The sequence below is a fragment of the Salmo salar genome, chromosome 21, assembly GCF_965601325.2.
Source record: "Salmo salar chromosome 21, fSalSal1, whole genome shotgun sequence".
Classification (NCBI taxonomy): Eukaryota; Metazoa; Chordata; class Actinopteri; order Salmoniformes; family Salmonidae; genus Salmo; species Salmo salar.
The window spans coordinates 52881135-52897923 of record NC_138311.1 but is presented as its reverse complement, the minus strand read 5'-3'; positions in this window follow the sequence as shown (position 1 = coordinate 52897923).

The window sequence follows — 16789 nt, the reverse complement described above, 5'->3', positions numbered from 1 at the left end:
GAAGTGGACCAAGAATCGATCCTTGTGGGCCACCCTTTGTTGTGTCCAGAAAACCTGATTTAACACCATCAGTAAGTAAACATTGTGTTCTTTCCGTTAAATCATTTTCAAACCATCTACAAAGCCTCTGAATGAGTAACAAGTGATCCGTAGTGTCAAAAGCCTTAGACACTTCAATGAAAAGGGCCGCACAGTGTTTCTTCTTATCAATACAAATAATAACATAATTTCAAACCAGAGAAGCAGCAAGAGAGGATAATGACCAGGTCATAGCACCATATGTTAACATGTAAAAAACATCTTCACAAAATGACATGCTTTAGAAACAAAATGAATGTAATTAATACAATTCTAAACAATAGAGTAATGACTTACATTGTTAAATTATATTACACAACTTTTTTAATACATCACAATAACCAAATATAACCTATTAATAGTGGAATATAGACAGAAACCATGCCAACCTATAGACCCTGCATGACCCCAATGCATTTAAAAACTACACTATGTCGGGCCAGTAGAAATTCTGTTCGGGACAGTAGATCTTTGGCCAACAGGCCCAGTCGGGGAGGAAAACTTTATGTTGGACCCTGTCATAGCCTACAAATAGGACCCAGAGGACCCAGAGTTTTACCTAACCAGGACATGAGATCAGGAAAAACTCCAGACCACGGAAAAGACATTTACAAATTTTTCTCACACCACTTTTGAAACTGAGGTGCCATCTCTGGGAAGGAGGTTTGTCAAGAGTAGTCTCTCAGAGGCCAGCACTCATGCATGATTTTATTCTGGGCTCCCTAGAATAATCAAGACTTTTCCAACATTAACTATAGAGGACAGAAGAATTATAGTAGACGGTTTGTGTCCGAAGGTGATTGATGACCTATTTTATGTGTCACATTGTTATGCCCATTTATGTACATCCGTTCCGGATGTTCACACACTATCGAGTAAGTACTTATGTAATCTGATAGTGCAGCTGTTTTGGGTAAAGCCTGTGTTTCCACTAAAGCTGTCCTGGTGAATGGTGTGTAGTGTCCTTGTTGAACTGTGGAATATGTTTGAACATTTGAAAGAGTTGTGACCTTTTTTGTAGTGAACTTATGGAGCTGCTGTTTAGGGAGCTTGTGAAATGAAAAAGTATTTTCCAGGTAGGTCTGTCTGAGTATAAGTAACTGTTAGACTTGTCCTATTTGTATTTATTATGGATCCCCACTCTTCCTGGGGTCCAGCAAAATTAAGGCAGTTTATACAATTTTAAAACATTACAATACATTCACAGATTTCAGAACACACTGTGTGCCCTCAGGCCCCTACCACATATCTACAGTACTAAATCCATGTGTATGTATAGTGTGAATGTTATCGTGTGTGTGTGTGTGTGTATGCATGTGTCTGTGCCAATGTTTGTGTTGCTTCACAGTCCCCGCTGTTCCATAAGGTGTTTTTTTATCTGTCAGGTTAAATCAAATGTTACTGCTTGCATCAGTTACTTGATGTGGAATAGAGTTCCATGTAGTCATAGCTCTATGTAGTACTGTGTGCCTCCCATAGTCTGTTCTGGACTTGGGGACTGTGAAGAGACCTCTTGTGGCATGTCTTGTGGGGTATGCATGGGTGTCCGAGCTGTGTGCCAGTAGTTTAGACAGACAGCTCGGTGCATTCAACATGCCAATACCTCTCATAAATAAAAGTAGTGATGAAGTCAATCTCTTCTCCACTTTCAGCCAGGAGAGATTGACATGCATATAATTAATATTAGCTCTCTGTGTACATCCTGTGTTGCCCTGTTCTGAGCCAATTGCACATTTCCTAAGTCATTTTTTGTGGCACCTGACCACATGACTGAACAGTAGTCCAGGTGCAACAAAACTAAGGCCTGTAGTGTTGTTAATAAGGCAGAGCATCGCTTTATTATGGACAGACCTCTCCCCATCTTAGCTACTGTTGTATCAATATATTTTGACCATGACAGTTTACAATCTAGTGTTACTCCAAGCATTTAGTCAACTCAACTTGCTCAATTTCCACATTATTTATTACAAGATTTAGTTGAGGTTTAGGGTTTAGTGAGTGTCCGATGAGAAGTCACAGATAAACCACAGAAATCTACAGAAAACATAATCCTAGACCAATTCTAGGTGTATTGTGATTTACCTTCAATGAATGAAATCGGTTTCCCTCCCCTTGTGGTATTTGTGAGGCCTGGTTACATGGATGGTGACAGGTTACAAGCTGTGGGGTTACAAGCAGAGAGAGAGAGAGAGAACCCTTCCCAAAGATCTGTCTTTCCAACAATTAATAATAATTATACATTTGAAATATATATTTTGTAGTAATGTGTGATAATAATATATATGATATAAATAAAAGGTTTAGTAAAAAACAGAGCTATAGTTTAATAGTGCGTAGTGCACTTTTAATAATAGTGATATGTTTAAATGTTGGTAGTAACATTTGTGAAGAAATAAAGAGTTTTGAAATGTAATTTACCTTTAATGAAATATAAGGCTATATGTATGTTTCTGTGTGTGCGTGTGCGTGTGTGTGTGAGTGTGTGTGTGTGTGTGTGTGTGTGTGTGTGTGTGTGTGTGTGTGTGTGTGTGTGTGTGTGTGTGTGTGTGTGTGTGTGTGTGTGTGTGTGTGTGGCAAGGCGTTAGGTTACAAGCAGAGAAACTTGCTGAAAACATTATTTTCTAAGGCAAATACATGGGGTTGTGTGTGTCTCTGTATGTGTGCTTGTACCAGCATTTGTTAAACCTGTCGAACCTCTGAGCTTCCAAAAGACTTCTCGGCATATCCATATGAAGGGTCAACAAATGTTTACAATCCTCAGGAGACCACATAACAAATGTTTACAACCTTACACCTCAGGAGACCACATAACAAATGTTTGAAAAACAGTTATGTGTTGTCGTGGGGGTGGCTGTCTCAGTCAATCACACCATCCTCTTTTTGAAAGGGTAATTGTACTCTTTAAGATGGGCCCTTCACTTATGACTTAAAGAGATCACTTTTACCCCCCCTTAATAACAGGTACAGGATGGCAACAACAACTGCCCGAGTTACACCAGGAACGCACAATCCCTCCATCAGTGCTCAGACTGTCCGCAATAGGCTGAGAGAGGTTGGACTGAGGGCTTGTAGGCCTGTTGTAAGGCATGTCCTCACCAGACATCACCGGCAACAATGTCGCCTATGGGCACAAACCCACCGTCGCTGGACCAGACAGGACTGGGAAAAAGTGCTCTTCGCTGACGAGTCGCGGTTTTGTCTCAGCAGAGGTGATGGTCGGATTTGTGTTAATCGTCGAAGGAATGAGGGTTACACCGAGGCCTGTACTCTGGAGCGGTCGTTGGAGGTGGACCTGATAGTGCAGCTGTGGTCTGGGGCGGTGTGTCACAGCATCATCGGACTGAGCTTGTTGTCATTGCAGGCAATCTCAACGCTGTGCCTTACAGGGAAGACATCCTCCTCCCTCATGTGGTACCCTTCCTGCAGGCTCATCCTGACATGACCCTCCAGCATGACAATGCCACCAGCCATACTGATCATTCTGTGCGTGATTTCCTGCAAGACAGGAATGTCAGTGTTTGCCATGGCCAGCCAAGAGCCCAGATCTCAATTCCATTGAGCAAGTCTGGGACCTGTTGGATCGGAGTGTGAGGGCTAGGGCCATTCCCCCCAGATATGTCCGGGAACTTGCAGGTGCCATAGTGGAAGTGTGGGGTAACATCTCACAGCAAGAACTGGCAATCTGGTGCAGTCCATGAGGAGGAGATGCACTGCAGTACTTAATGCATCTGGTGGCCACACCAGATACTGACTGTTACTTTTGATTTTGACCCCCCCTTTGTTCAGAGACACATTATTCCAGTTCTGTTTGTCACATGTCTGTGGAACTTGTTCAGTTTATGTCTCAGTTGTTGAATCTTGTTATGTTCATTCACATATTTACACATGTTACGTTTGCTGAAAATAAATGCAGTTGACAGTGGGACATTTCTTTTTTGCTGAGTTTATCTTTACAGACGTTTGTCCTTAACAAGGCCTAGGAGGCCCCGATAGTGTTCAAAAATCTCTCCAAATTGTCAAATGTTTTAAGCATCTTTATTTTCATGCATATAACTTGTCAAAACGTTTTTTTATTACCAAATTCATACTCTTTAGTGTAGACACCACACTCTAGCTTTCATTTGTGTTATAATAGTGATTTACAAATGAAAAAGTCAATAGTTCATTGCATATAGGCTAAATAATGAAAAATAATCAAATCCACAATTACATATTATAACACAAATGAAAGCTAGAGTGTGGTTTATATAGCCAAGGGGTGAATGCAAAAAGTTGTATATATATTAGGTTGTTTTAAGATCTTAGATTACATGTAAAAAAAAATAAACTCAATGCTGAATTTATACTCAGCCATACCTACCCTGGAAATTGCTGTTTCATATACAAGAGAGCCATAAGTTCACTACAACATTGCCCAACTCTTTCAAATGTTCAAACACATAACACACTGCACAGCTATCAGGTTACATAAGCACTCACTCCATAGAGTGAGAACATCCGGACAGGATGTACATAAATGGGCATAACAATGTGACACATAAAATAGGTCACCAATCACTTTTGGACACATGCCGTCTACTGTATTATCTCTTTTACACATTAACCACGTTTTATTTTACACACAGAGACTGATCATGTAGATCATATTCTTTGTTGTTTAATTAGTTATAACCTGAATTTCACCCTAGCAGGGATTTTTTTGCGTGTTTCAGTGCAAAAAAAAAGTGTCATCTTTTTGGGCCCTCACCAGTTTGCATCCCTGCACTATGCTTAAATATGGGGAGTGGTACTCAGTAATGTGTTGTATTGGATTTGCCCCAAACATTACACTTTGTATTCAGGTCAAAAAGTGAATTGATTTGCCATATTTTTTTGCACTACTACTTTAGTGTCTTGTTGCAAACAGGATGCATGTTTAGGAATATTTTTATATTTTTATTCCGTACAGGCTTCCTTCTTTTCAGTCTGTAACTACAGTGTTGTTGATCCATCCCCAGTTTTTTCCTATCAGAGCCATTAAACTCTGTAACAGTTTAAAAGTCACCATTGGCCTCATGGTGAAATCCCTGAACGGTTTCCTTTCTCTCCAGCATCTGAGTTAGGAAGGACGCCTGTATCTTTGTAATGAATAGGTCTATTGATACACCATCCAAAGTGTAATAACTTCACCATGCTCAAAGGGATATTCAATGTCTTTAAAACATATATATTAAGTTATCTACCAATAGGTGCCCTTATTTGCGAGGCATTGGAAAATCTCCCTAGTCTTTGTGGTTGAATCTGTGTTTGAAATTCACTGTTCGGCTGAGGGACCCTTACTTTTTTTTGTCCATGCAATTTATTATGTCACTTGAAGTCTCCTTTTATCTCCACTTCCTGTCTGAACAACATGCCCAAAGTAAACTGCCTGTTGCTCTGGCCCTGAAGCCAGGATATGCATATAATTGTTACCATTGGAAAGAAAACACTTTGAAGTTTGTAGAAATTGTAAAATATGTAGGAGAATATAACACAATAGATATGGTAGGAGAAAATCCAAAGAAAAACCAACCAGTATAAGGGCATACTCAATTCTAGCTCCCATGATGCAATTCCTATGGCTTTCACTGGGTGACATCAGTCTATGTTCAAGGTTTCAGGCTTGTAACTTTAAAAACGAGTTAGAAATTACAGTTTTAGTAAAGGGACATAGTCTTGTAAATCCGTGCTTGCGTGCGCCAAGAAGACAAGACGCACCTGCTAAAATCGGTTTCCTATTGAACATACTTCTTTCCGTAAGAAATATTATAGTTTGATTACATTTTAGGGTATCTGAGGAATATATAGAAACGTATTTTGACTTGTTGAAACAAAGTTTAGGGGTAGATTTTGGGATTCCTTTCTTTGCATGTTGAACGAGTGGATTACTCAAATCGATGGCGCCAATTAAACAGACTTTTTGGGATATAAAGAAGGATTTTATTTAACAAAACGATACTACATGTTATAGCTGGGACCCTTTGGATGACAAATCAGTGGAAGATTTTCAAAAGGTAAGTGAATATTTAATCGCTATTTGTGAATTTATGAAACCTGTGCCGGTGGAAAAATATTAATATATGGGGCGCCGTCCTCAAACAATCGCATGGCATGCTTTCGCTGTAAGAGCTACTTTAAATCGGACAGTGCAGTTAGATTAACAAGAATTTAAGCTTTCAACCGATATAAGACACTTGTATGTACCTAAATGTTTAATATCCATAATTTTAATGATTATTTATTTGAATTGCGCGGCCTCCAGTTTCACCGGAAGTTGTCCCGCTAGTAGGCTTAATTAAGGAAATGTTTACTCTTGAACTTATGGCATGCTTTCTCTGTAATAGCTACTTTAAATCGGACAGTGCAGTTAGATTAACAAGAATTTAAGCTTTCAACCGATATAAGACGTATATACCTAAATGATTCAAATCCACCATTTCTATGATTATTTATTTGAATGCGCACCCTCCAGTTTCACCGGAAGTTGTCCCGCTAGTGGGCCGCCTAGGCTTAATTAAGGAAATGTTTACTCCTGAACTTATTTAGGCTTGCCATAACAAAGGGGTTGAATACTTATTAACTCAAGACAATTCAATTTTTAATTTTAACATTTTGAAAACATAATTCCACTTTCACATTATGGGGTATTGTGTGTAAATCAGTGAAAAAAACATCTCAATTTAATCCATTGTTTATTCAGGCTGTAACACAACAAATTGTGGAACAAGTAAAGGGCTGTACATAATTTCTGAAGGCATTTGCAATGTATCAACAGTTATTTATTTCAATTCAATCCAGGGATCAACTAAAAATAGACAATACATAAGCTTAGGGTTTCAAGCGTTGGTTGATTTCAAATGTAATCTTGAAGTTAATCATGAATATGTTGAATTCACTTCTCCATTTCAACCAAAAATCTCAATTTAAAGAATAGGACTAAATCAAATCAGACTTTATTTAAAATGCATTTAAGATTAGATTAAGTCCTATTGTTAAACTAAGATTCTTTTGGGCTGAGATGTAGACCAACATGTCAATTATTCATTTGTAGACAAACTGGATATTGAATTATGTTTGGTTGTCAACTCAACCAAATATCAACATTTGAAGGGGATGTACTATGTCTTCGTATTGGATAGTTCCATCTGTTCCGCTGACTTAGTTTGTCTACAAATGTATTTGATTTAGTCCTATACTTCAACGTTTATTCTTGGTTGAGATAGAGACGTGTATCCAATATATCAATTATTAATGTGGAGTTATATACAGGGGATACCAGTTCCAGATCAATGTGGAGTTATATACAGGGGGTACCAGTACCAGATCAATGTGAAGCTATAGTACCGGTACCCCCTGTATAAATCAATGTGGATCTATATATGGGGGGTACCAGTACCAGATCAATGTGGAGCTATATACAGGAAGTCCCAGTACCAGGTCAATGTGCAGAGGTACGAGGAATTTGAGGTAGATATGTACATGAAGGCAAGGTAAAGTGACTAGGCATCAGGATATATAATAATAAGGTATTTGAGGTAGATATGTACATGAAGGCAGGGTAAAGTGACTAGGCATCAGGATAGATAATAATAAGGTATTTGAGGTAGATATTTACATGAAGGCAGGGTAAAGTGACTAGGCATAAGAATAGATAAGAGTAAAATAAAGAATAGAGTATGTCGTGGATGAATCAGAATTAGTTGGGTAACATAGATAATTAAGATGTTTTATTAGTATAATATGCTTATGTGAGATACTTGTCATTAGAAAGTGTCCATTGGACTCTGGTGTTTTTCAGTTGCACGACACTTGGGGCCCAGAGAGGGGAGAGGTCAGACTTGTCGTCATGGGAATGTGTCTTTACCTATTCTTAAACCATGTGAAGGGATGGCGTGATTAATAGGGAACCAATGACTTGTCTCCACAATGTCTGTGAGCAAGTCACTCCCTCCTTTTCTTTATAGTGGGGAGGATTATGGCAGTGTCTGGACCATTGTATGTCCTCTGTTAGATCTCGCACTTATCCTGGGATAGTATATGGCCTAGAGGCTCACTCCCCCCAGTGAGCCTGTCCAGGAGTGGGGTCAAGAGGGGGTTTGCTTGAGATAGGAGTATCTAGAGTTGACAATTGATATATGCCATTGGATGAAATGGTGTTTTTGTTCTGTACCGTACCAGGGAGGGACGGTTCTAAGGAGACCAGATACTGGGCTATACAATGAACCCTGTTGACATAGCAGTTACTGTCTGTTGTATTTTATGGATATCTGTCATACAAAACTTAATATTGTGACCCATTCTATGTATCTGTGGTTTGTCAATTTGTAAGTCGCTCTGGATAAGAGCGTCTGCTAAATGACTTAAATGTAAATGTAAATGTCAATGAACGTTGAAGGGGGTGTATCTTTGCTATAAAAGATCTCTGTAGCCATTGTGTAATTACCTTATGCCATGGTTCATTCGAGAGAGTGCATTAATGAAGGTGAAGTGCTTTTGCAAAAGTATCTTAATTAAGTATTAAAGATTTAGTTTAACTCAGACTGGTGTGTTGTAACTCTCTTCATTTGGTAATACAGAAATTAGCCACCACTAGTAGCAGCAGCAAATGATGTGTGTAAAGTATACAGTGCCTTGAATAAGTTCTTCCACCTTGGTGTTTTTCCTATTTTATTGCATTACAACATGTAATTTAAATTGATATTTATTTGGATTTCATGTAATGGACATGAACAAAATAGTCCAAATTGGTGAAGTGAAATTAAAAAAATTACTTGTTTCAAAAAACAAAAAAATCAAACGGAGAAGTGATGCATGCACATGTATTCACCCCCTTTGCTATGAAGCCCCTAAATAAGATCTGGTGCAACTAATTGCATTCAGAAGTCACATAAGTAGTTAAATAAAGTCCACCTGTGTGTGATCTAGGTGTTACATGATCTATCACATGATCTCTGTTTATATATATATATATATATATATATATATATATATATATATATATATATATATATAAACCTGTTCTGAAAGGCCCCAGAGTCTGCAACACCACTAAGCAAGGGGCACCAGCAAGCAAGCGGCACCATGAAGACCAAGGAGCTCTCTCTCCAAACAGGTCAGCGACAAAGTTGTGGAGAAGTACAGATCAGGTTTGGGTTATAAAAAAATTGCAGAAACTTTGAACATTCCACGGAGCACCATTAAATCCATTATAAAAAATTGAAAGAATATGGCACCACAACAAACCTGCCAAGAGAGGGCTGCCCACAAAAACTCATGGACTAGGCAAGGAGGGCATTAATCAGAGAGGCAGCAAAGAGACCAAAGATAACCCTGAAAAAGCTGCAAAGCTCCACAGCTGAGATTGGAGTATCTGTTCAAAGGACCACTTTACGCCGTACACTCCACAGAGCTGGGCTTTACGGAGGAGTGGCAAGAAAAAAGCAATTTCTTCAAAAAATAAATAAGCAAACACGTTTGGTGTTTGCCAAAACGCATGTGTGGAGACTCCCCAAACATATGGAAGAAAGTACTCTGGTCAGATGAGACTAAAATTGAGCTTTCTGGCCATCAAGGAAAATGCTATGTCTGGTGCAAACCCAACACCTCCCATCACCCCGAGAACAGCATCCCCACAGTGAAGCATGGTGGTGGCAGTATCATGCTGTGGGGATGTTTTTCATCGGCAGGGACTGGGAAACTGGTCAGAATTGAAGGAATGATGGATGGCACTAAATACAGGGAAATTCTTGAGGGAAACCTGTTTCAGTCTTCCAGAGATTTGAGACTGGGACGGAGGTTCACCTTCCAGCAGGACAATGACCCTAAGTGTACTGCTAAAGCAACTCTCAAGTGGTTTAAGGGTAAACATTTAAATGTCTTGGAATGGCCTAGTCAAAGCCCAGACCTCAATCCAATTGAGAATCTGTGATTGCTGTACACCAGCGGAACCCAGCCAACATGAAGGAGCTGGAGCAGATTTGCCTTGAAGAATGGGTAACAATTCCAGTGGCTAGATGTGCCAAGCTTATAGAGACATACCTCAAGAGACTTGCTGCTGTAATTGCTGCAAAAGGTGCCTCTACAAAGTATTGACTTTGGGGTGGGGGTGAATAGTTATGCATGTTCAAGTTTTTTGTCTTTTTCTTGTTTGTTTCACAATAAAAAATATTTAGCATCTTCAAAGTGGTAGGCATGTTGTGTAAATCAAATGATACAAACCCCCCAAAAATCCATCTTCATTTCAGGTTGTAAGGCAACAAAATAGGAAAAATGCCAAGGTGGGTGAATACTTTCGCAAGCCACTGTATGTCTGTGTTTTGTGTGTGCATGTGAGTGGGTGCGTATATATAGTCGAGTGAGTGAGTGTGTGTGTATACAGTCTAATGAGTGTGTGTATATAGTTTAGTGAGTGTGCGTAGGGTCAGTGCAAGGTAGAGTCAGTGCAGTTCATTTGTGTACCATTAATTTACTATTTAGCAGTCCTATGGCTTAGGGGTGGAAGCTGTCTCGGAGCCTGTTGGTCCGAGAGCCGATGCTTCGGTACCGTTTGCCGGACTGTATCAGAGTGAACAGTCTATGACACGGGTGGCTGGAGTTTTTGGCAATTTTTCTGGCCTTCCTCTGACACCGCCTGATATAGAGGTCCTGGATGGCAGGGAGCTCGGCCCCAGTGATGTACTGGTCTGTCCGCACCACCCTCTGTAGCGCTTTGCGGTCAAGGGCAGTGCGTTTGCCACTCCAAGTGGTGATGCAGCCAGTCAAGATGCTCTCGATGGTGCAGCTGTAGAATGTTCTGAGGATCTGAGGGCCCATACCAAATATTTTCATCCTCCTGAGGGGGAGGAGGCCCTGCTGTGCCCTCTTCATGACTGTGCGGGTGTGTGTAGACCATGTTAAGGTCTTAGTGATGTGGACACCATGGAACTTGAAGCTCTTGACCCGCTCCACAACTGCCCCGTTGATGTAGATGGGGGAATGCTCTCCCTTCTTTCTGCTGTAGTCAGCGATCAGCTCCTTGGTCTTATTGACGTTGAGGGAGAGGTTGTTGTCCTGCCACCACACTGCTAAGTCTCTGACCTCCCTGTAGGCTGTCTCATCACCTTCGGTGATCAGGCCAAACACCATTGTGTCATCAGCAATCTTGATGATAGTGTTGGATTCATGCGTGGCCACGCAGTCGTGGGAGAACGGGGAGTACAGGAGGGGACTAAGCACACACCCCTGAGGGTGTTGAGGGTTAGCGTAGGAGAGATTTTGTTGCCTACCCTCACCACCTGGAAGCCGGCCCATCAGGAAGTCCAGGATCTAGTTGCAGAGAGAGAGGTTGAGTCCCAGGGTCTGTAGTTTGGTGATGAGCTTGGAGGGGACTATCATGTTGAACGCTGAGTTGTAGTCTAAGAACAGCATTCTCACATAGTTATTTCCCCTCATGTCCAGATGGGAGAGGGCAGTGTGAAGTGCAATTCAGATTGCATCATCTGTGGATCTGTTGGGGCTGTAAGTGTATCCTAGTACAAATTCCCTGTCTTAGGTCAGTTAGGATCACCACTTTATTTTAAGAATGTGAAATGTCAGAATAATAGTAGGGAGAATGTTTTATTTCAGCTTTTATTTCTTTCATCACATTACCAGTGGGTCAGAAGTTTACATACACTCAATTTGTCTTTGGTAGCATTGCCTTTAACTTGTTTAACTTGGGTCAAATGTTTTGGGTAGCCTTCCAAAAGCTTCCCACAATAGGTTGGGTGAATTTTGGCCCATTCCTCCTGACAGAGCTGCTGTAACTGAGTCAGGTTTGTAGGCCTCCTTGCTCGCACACACTTTTTCAGTTCTGTCCACAAATTTTCTATAGGATTGAGGTCAGGGCTTTGTGATGGCCACTCCAATAGCTTGACTTTGTGGTCCTTAAGCCATTTTTCCACAACATTGGAAGTATGCTTGGGGTCATTGTCTATTTGGAAGACCCATTTGCGACCAAGCTTTAACTTCCTGACTGATGTCTTGAGATGTTGCTTCAATATATCCACATAATTTTCCACCCTCATGATGCCATCTATTTTGTGAAGTGCACCAGTCCCTCCTGCAGCAAAGCACTCCCACAACATGATGCTGCCACCCCCGTGCTTCACGGTTGGGATGGTGTTCTTCGGCTTGCAAGCCTCCCCCTTTTTCCTCCGCACATAATGATGGTCATTATTGCCAAACAGATCTATTTTTGTTTCATCAGACCAGAGGATATTTCTCCAAAAAGTACAATCTTTGACCCCATGTTCAGTTTGTGGCGGATGAATCAGAATTAGTTGGGTAACATAGATAATTAAGTTGTTTTATTTGCATAATATGCTTATGTGAGATACTTGTTGTATGTGAATGTATCTGTTAAACCATGTGAAGGGATGGCGTGATTAACCTCTTACATCTAGACGTTCCGCTAGCGGAACACCTGCTCCAATATCCAATGATAGGCGTGGCGCGAATTACAAATTCCTCAAAAATACAAAAACTTCCATTTTTCAAACATATGACTATTTCACAGCATTTTAAAGATAAGACTCTCCTTTATCTAACCACACTGTTCGATTTCAAAAAGGCTTTACAACGAAAGCAAAACATTAGATTATGTCAGCAGAGTACCAAGCCAGAAATAATCAGACACCCATTTTTCAAGCTAGCATATAATGTCACAAAAACCCAGAAGACAGCTAAATGCAGCACTAACCTTTGATGATCTTCATCAGATGACACACCTAGGACATTATGTTATACAATACATGCATGTTTTGTTCAATCAAGTTCATATTTATATCAAAAAACAGCTTTTTACGTTAGCATGTGACGTTCAGAACTAGCATACCCCCCGCAAACTTCCGGAGGAATTTGCTAATAATTTACTAAATTACTCACGATAAACGTTCACAAAAAGCATAACAATTATTTTACGAATTATAGATACAGAACTCCTCTATGCACTCGATATGTCCGATTTTAAAATAGCTTTTTGGTGAAAGCACATTTTGCAATATTCTAAGTACATAGCCCAGGCATCACGGGCTAGCTATTTAGACACCTGGCAGGTTTAGCCTTCACCAAAATCAGATTTACTATTATAAAAGTTTGATTACCTTTTGTTGTCTTCGTCAGAATGCACTCCCAGGACTGCTACTTCAATAACAAATGTTGGTTTGGTCCAAAATAATCCATCGTTATATCCAAATTGCGGCGTTTTGTTCGTGCGTTCCAGACACTATCTGAAAGGGTAAATAAGGGTCGCGCGCATGACGCAATTCGTGACAAAAAAAATCTAAATATTCCATTACCGTACTTCGAAGCATGTCAACCGCTGTTTAAAATCCATTTTTATGCCATTTTTCTCGTAAAAAAGCGATAATATTCCGACCAGGAATGTCCATTTAGCTAAACAGAGGAAAGTAAACAAAGCTTTCGGTCGACGCGGGCACGAGCCTGAGTCTCACAGTACTGTAACCAGCCACTACCCAAACGCGCTACTTTGTTTCAGCCAGAGCCTGCAAAGCCACGATTCCGCTTTTTGCCGCCTTCTGAGAACATATGGCAGCCGTAGGAAGTGTCACGGGACAGCTAAGATCCTCACTCTTCAATAAACAGAGACAAGAAGAACGACACCTTGTCAGACAGGCCACTTCCTGAATGAAACCTTCTCAGATTTTGGCCTGCCATATGAGTTCTGTTATACTCACAGACACCATTCAAACAGTTTTAGAAACTTTAGGGTGTTTTCTATCCATATGTAATAAGTATATGCATATTCTAGTTACTGGGTAGGAGTGGTAACCAGATTAAATTGGGTACGTTTTTTATCCAGCCGTGAAAATACTGCCCCCTAGCCATAACAGGTTAATGGGGAACCAATTACTTGTCTCCACAATGTCTGTGCGCAAGTCACTCCCTCCTTTGGCATTGGGGGAAGGTGTATGGCAGTGTCTCGACCATTGTATGTCCCCTCTGATGTTACACTTATCTTGGGATAGTGTATGACCTAGAGGCTCACTCCCCTCAGTGAGCTTGTCCAGGAGTGGAGTCAAGAGGGGGTTTACTTGAGATGGGAGTATCTAGAGTTGTCAATTGATTTATGAAATTGGATGAGCTAATGGTTCTGTTCTATACCGTACCATCGAGAGACGGTTCCAGTTTGGAGTAGGAGGACCAGACACTGGTCTATACAATGAAAACTGTTGACACAGCAGTTGCTGTCTGCTATGTTTTATAGATATCTTTCATACAAAACTTAACCTCTCTAGGGCTGGCGGGACGAAATCGTCCCACCTACGTAACAGCCAGTGGAATCCTGTGGCGCATTAATCAAATACCTTAGAAATGCTATTACTTCAATTTCTCAAACATATGACTATTTTACAGCATTTTAAAGACAAGACTCTCGTTAATCTAACCACACTGTCCGATTTCAAAAAGGCAAACTATTTACTATTTATTATTGTTACAGATCATTATTGGAAGTAAAATGGTTCATGATGACAAACTGTGTTGTATTTTGCTATTGACACGACAAGGAATAGCATCATAGAGGTTAAATAAGTATTAATGATGATTAACTTGTATCAACCATTTACTTTGAAGCGATCTTGTGAAGCCACTTGACCATGGACTCCCCAATGTGCCTCGTTAAAAACTCTGACGGAGAGCTTTGCGTAGAACCAGAGGCCATCGACTACCTGATGGGACTGAAACAGAAAGTCGTAGTTGTGGCGGTGGTTGGGCTGTATCGCACCGGCAAGTCCTACCTCATGAACAAGCTGGCTCAGAGAAAAAGAGGTGAGAGACAAATATATCTTACTTAACAAACAGGTTTGGACATCATCTGTGCCTCAAAGTCTTTTTTTGGTAACACTGTACATAAAGTTTCCCCTACTACTTTGTAACTACACAGTATTAACTGTAGAAACATAGTAGGACAGGGAATCTTGAAACTCGTACAATATTTGTATGGCAGGAAGACATTATCTGTGCTTAACCTCTTAGATAAATTGGCAAAATGTTGATTTCCCCCAAAATAGACATCCCCAAAAGTAGCTGCTATTCGTGTGTTATTAGATGATTCTGACATGCCAAAACTTGGTATGTTTGGAAAGAAGAGATCTGGGAGATTATGGGGAAATTATCATAAAATAGATAGGAGTTACATAGTTCAGAATACACAAGATCAAGCACACACAAAATAACCGTTTATTTTTTATTTTGAATGTCATCTTTCATTGACAAGCTATAAGTGAATTATTGATTCCCAGAGCTGGAAACACATCAGAAGGCATCCACATCATGTGAACAATATCAGAAACAAAATGGGATTGATAGATCCAACAACTAGAAATGGGCAGATGTTTTAGTAAGTGGTGTCAGGTGTGGTCACGGGACGTTTCCAAGTGTCCCTAAACCTCTCCAAAGTGGCAGATGTCTGTAAATGTGAAAATTCCAGTGCTATTACATATCTGCAATCCCTAAATGCTATTTGTTCAGTATAAAAACACAATTTCTACCATATTTTTACATTTTATTTAACCTTTATTTTACTAGGCAAGTCAGTTAAGAACAAATTCCTATTTACAACGACGGCCGACCAGAGAACAGTGGGTTAACTGCCTTGTTCAGGGGCAGAACCTCACTCAAACTGTGGTGGTATTATGGGTTATCCAGGGTACATTCATGTGCCCTTTAAACCTTTCAAAATTGTCTGAATGTGGTAATTGCACTGTTTTTGCACACTGGATGTGCCCAAAAGTTATTGTTCAGTATAAAAACTACATTTCTACAACACCAACCTCTCTCAAACGTTGTGCTGGTGTCAGAGGACGTACAAGGGATATCCAAATGGTTTTTCAACCTCTCCAAAATGCCTGAACGTTTAGCCTAGGCCTATCCAATGTATTGGCCCCATATACAAATTAACTGTTCACAAAAACATTTACATTTTAGTCATTTAGCAGACGCTCTTATCCAGAGCGACTTACAGTAGTGAATGCATACATTTCATTTCATGCATTTTTTTTTTTTGTACAATATAAAAGCAACACATATACATTAAAGAATATATCAATGTCTTATCAAACACAAACTTGGTTACATATGTGTCCTTCACAAAAAAAAGTCTAAAAATAGACATGAGCTATGCACCAGAGCCGCCACCGACACTAGACACCCCCCTAACCCTCCCTTTTGGTTTCAGGTTTTGCATCCGGAGTCCGCCCCTTTGGGGGGGATACTGTCACGTCCTGACCATAGAGAGTTCTTATTTTCTATGATGGAGTAGGTCAGGGCGTGACTGGGGGGGTTAGTCTAGTTTATATTTTCTATATGGGGTTCTAGTTTCTTTTTTCTATGTTGGTGTTTTGTATGATTCCCAATTAGAGGCAGCTGGTAATCGTTGTCTCTAATTGGGGATCATATTTAAGTAGTTGTTTTTCCCACCTGGGTTTGTGGGATATTGTTTGTGTAGTTGCATGTTAGCACTCCATTGTCGTCACATTTCGTTTATTCTTTATTGTTTTTGTATTTTGCTAAGTTTCACTTTATAATAAAGATGTAGAACGCTACTCACGCTGCGCCTTGGTCCAATCATTACGACGATCGTGACAGCTGAACTATTTACCAAATGGCATTCGTGTTTGTTTTACATCCCAAGTGTAGATGATTAAATTTCACT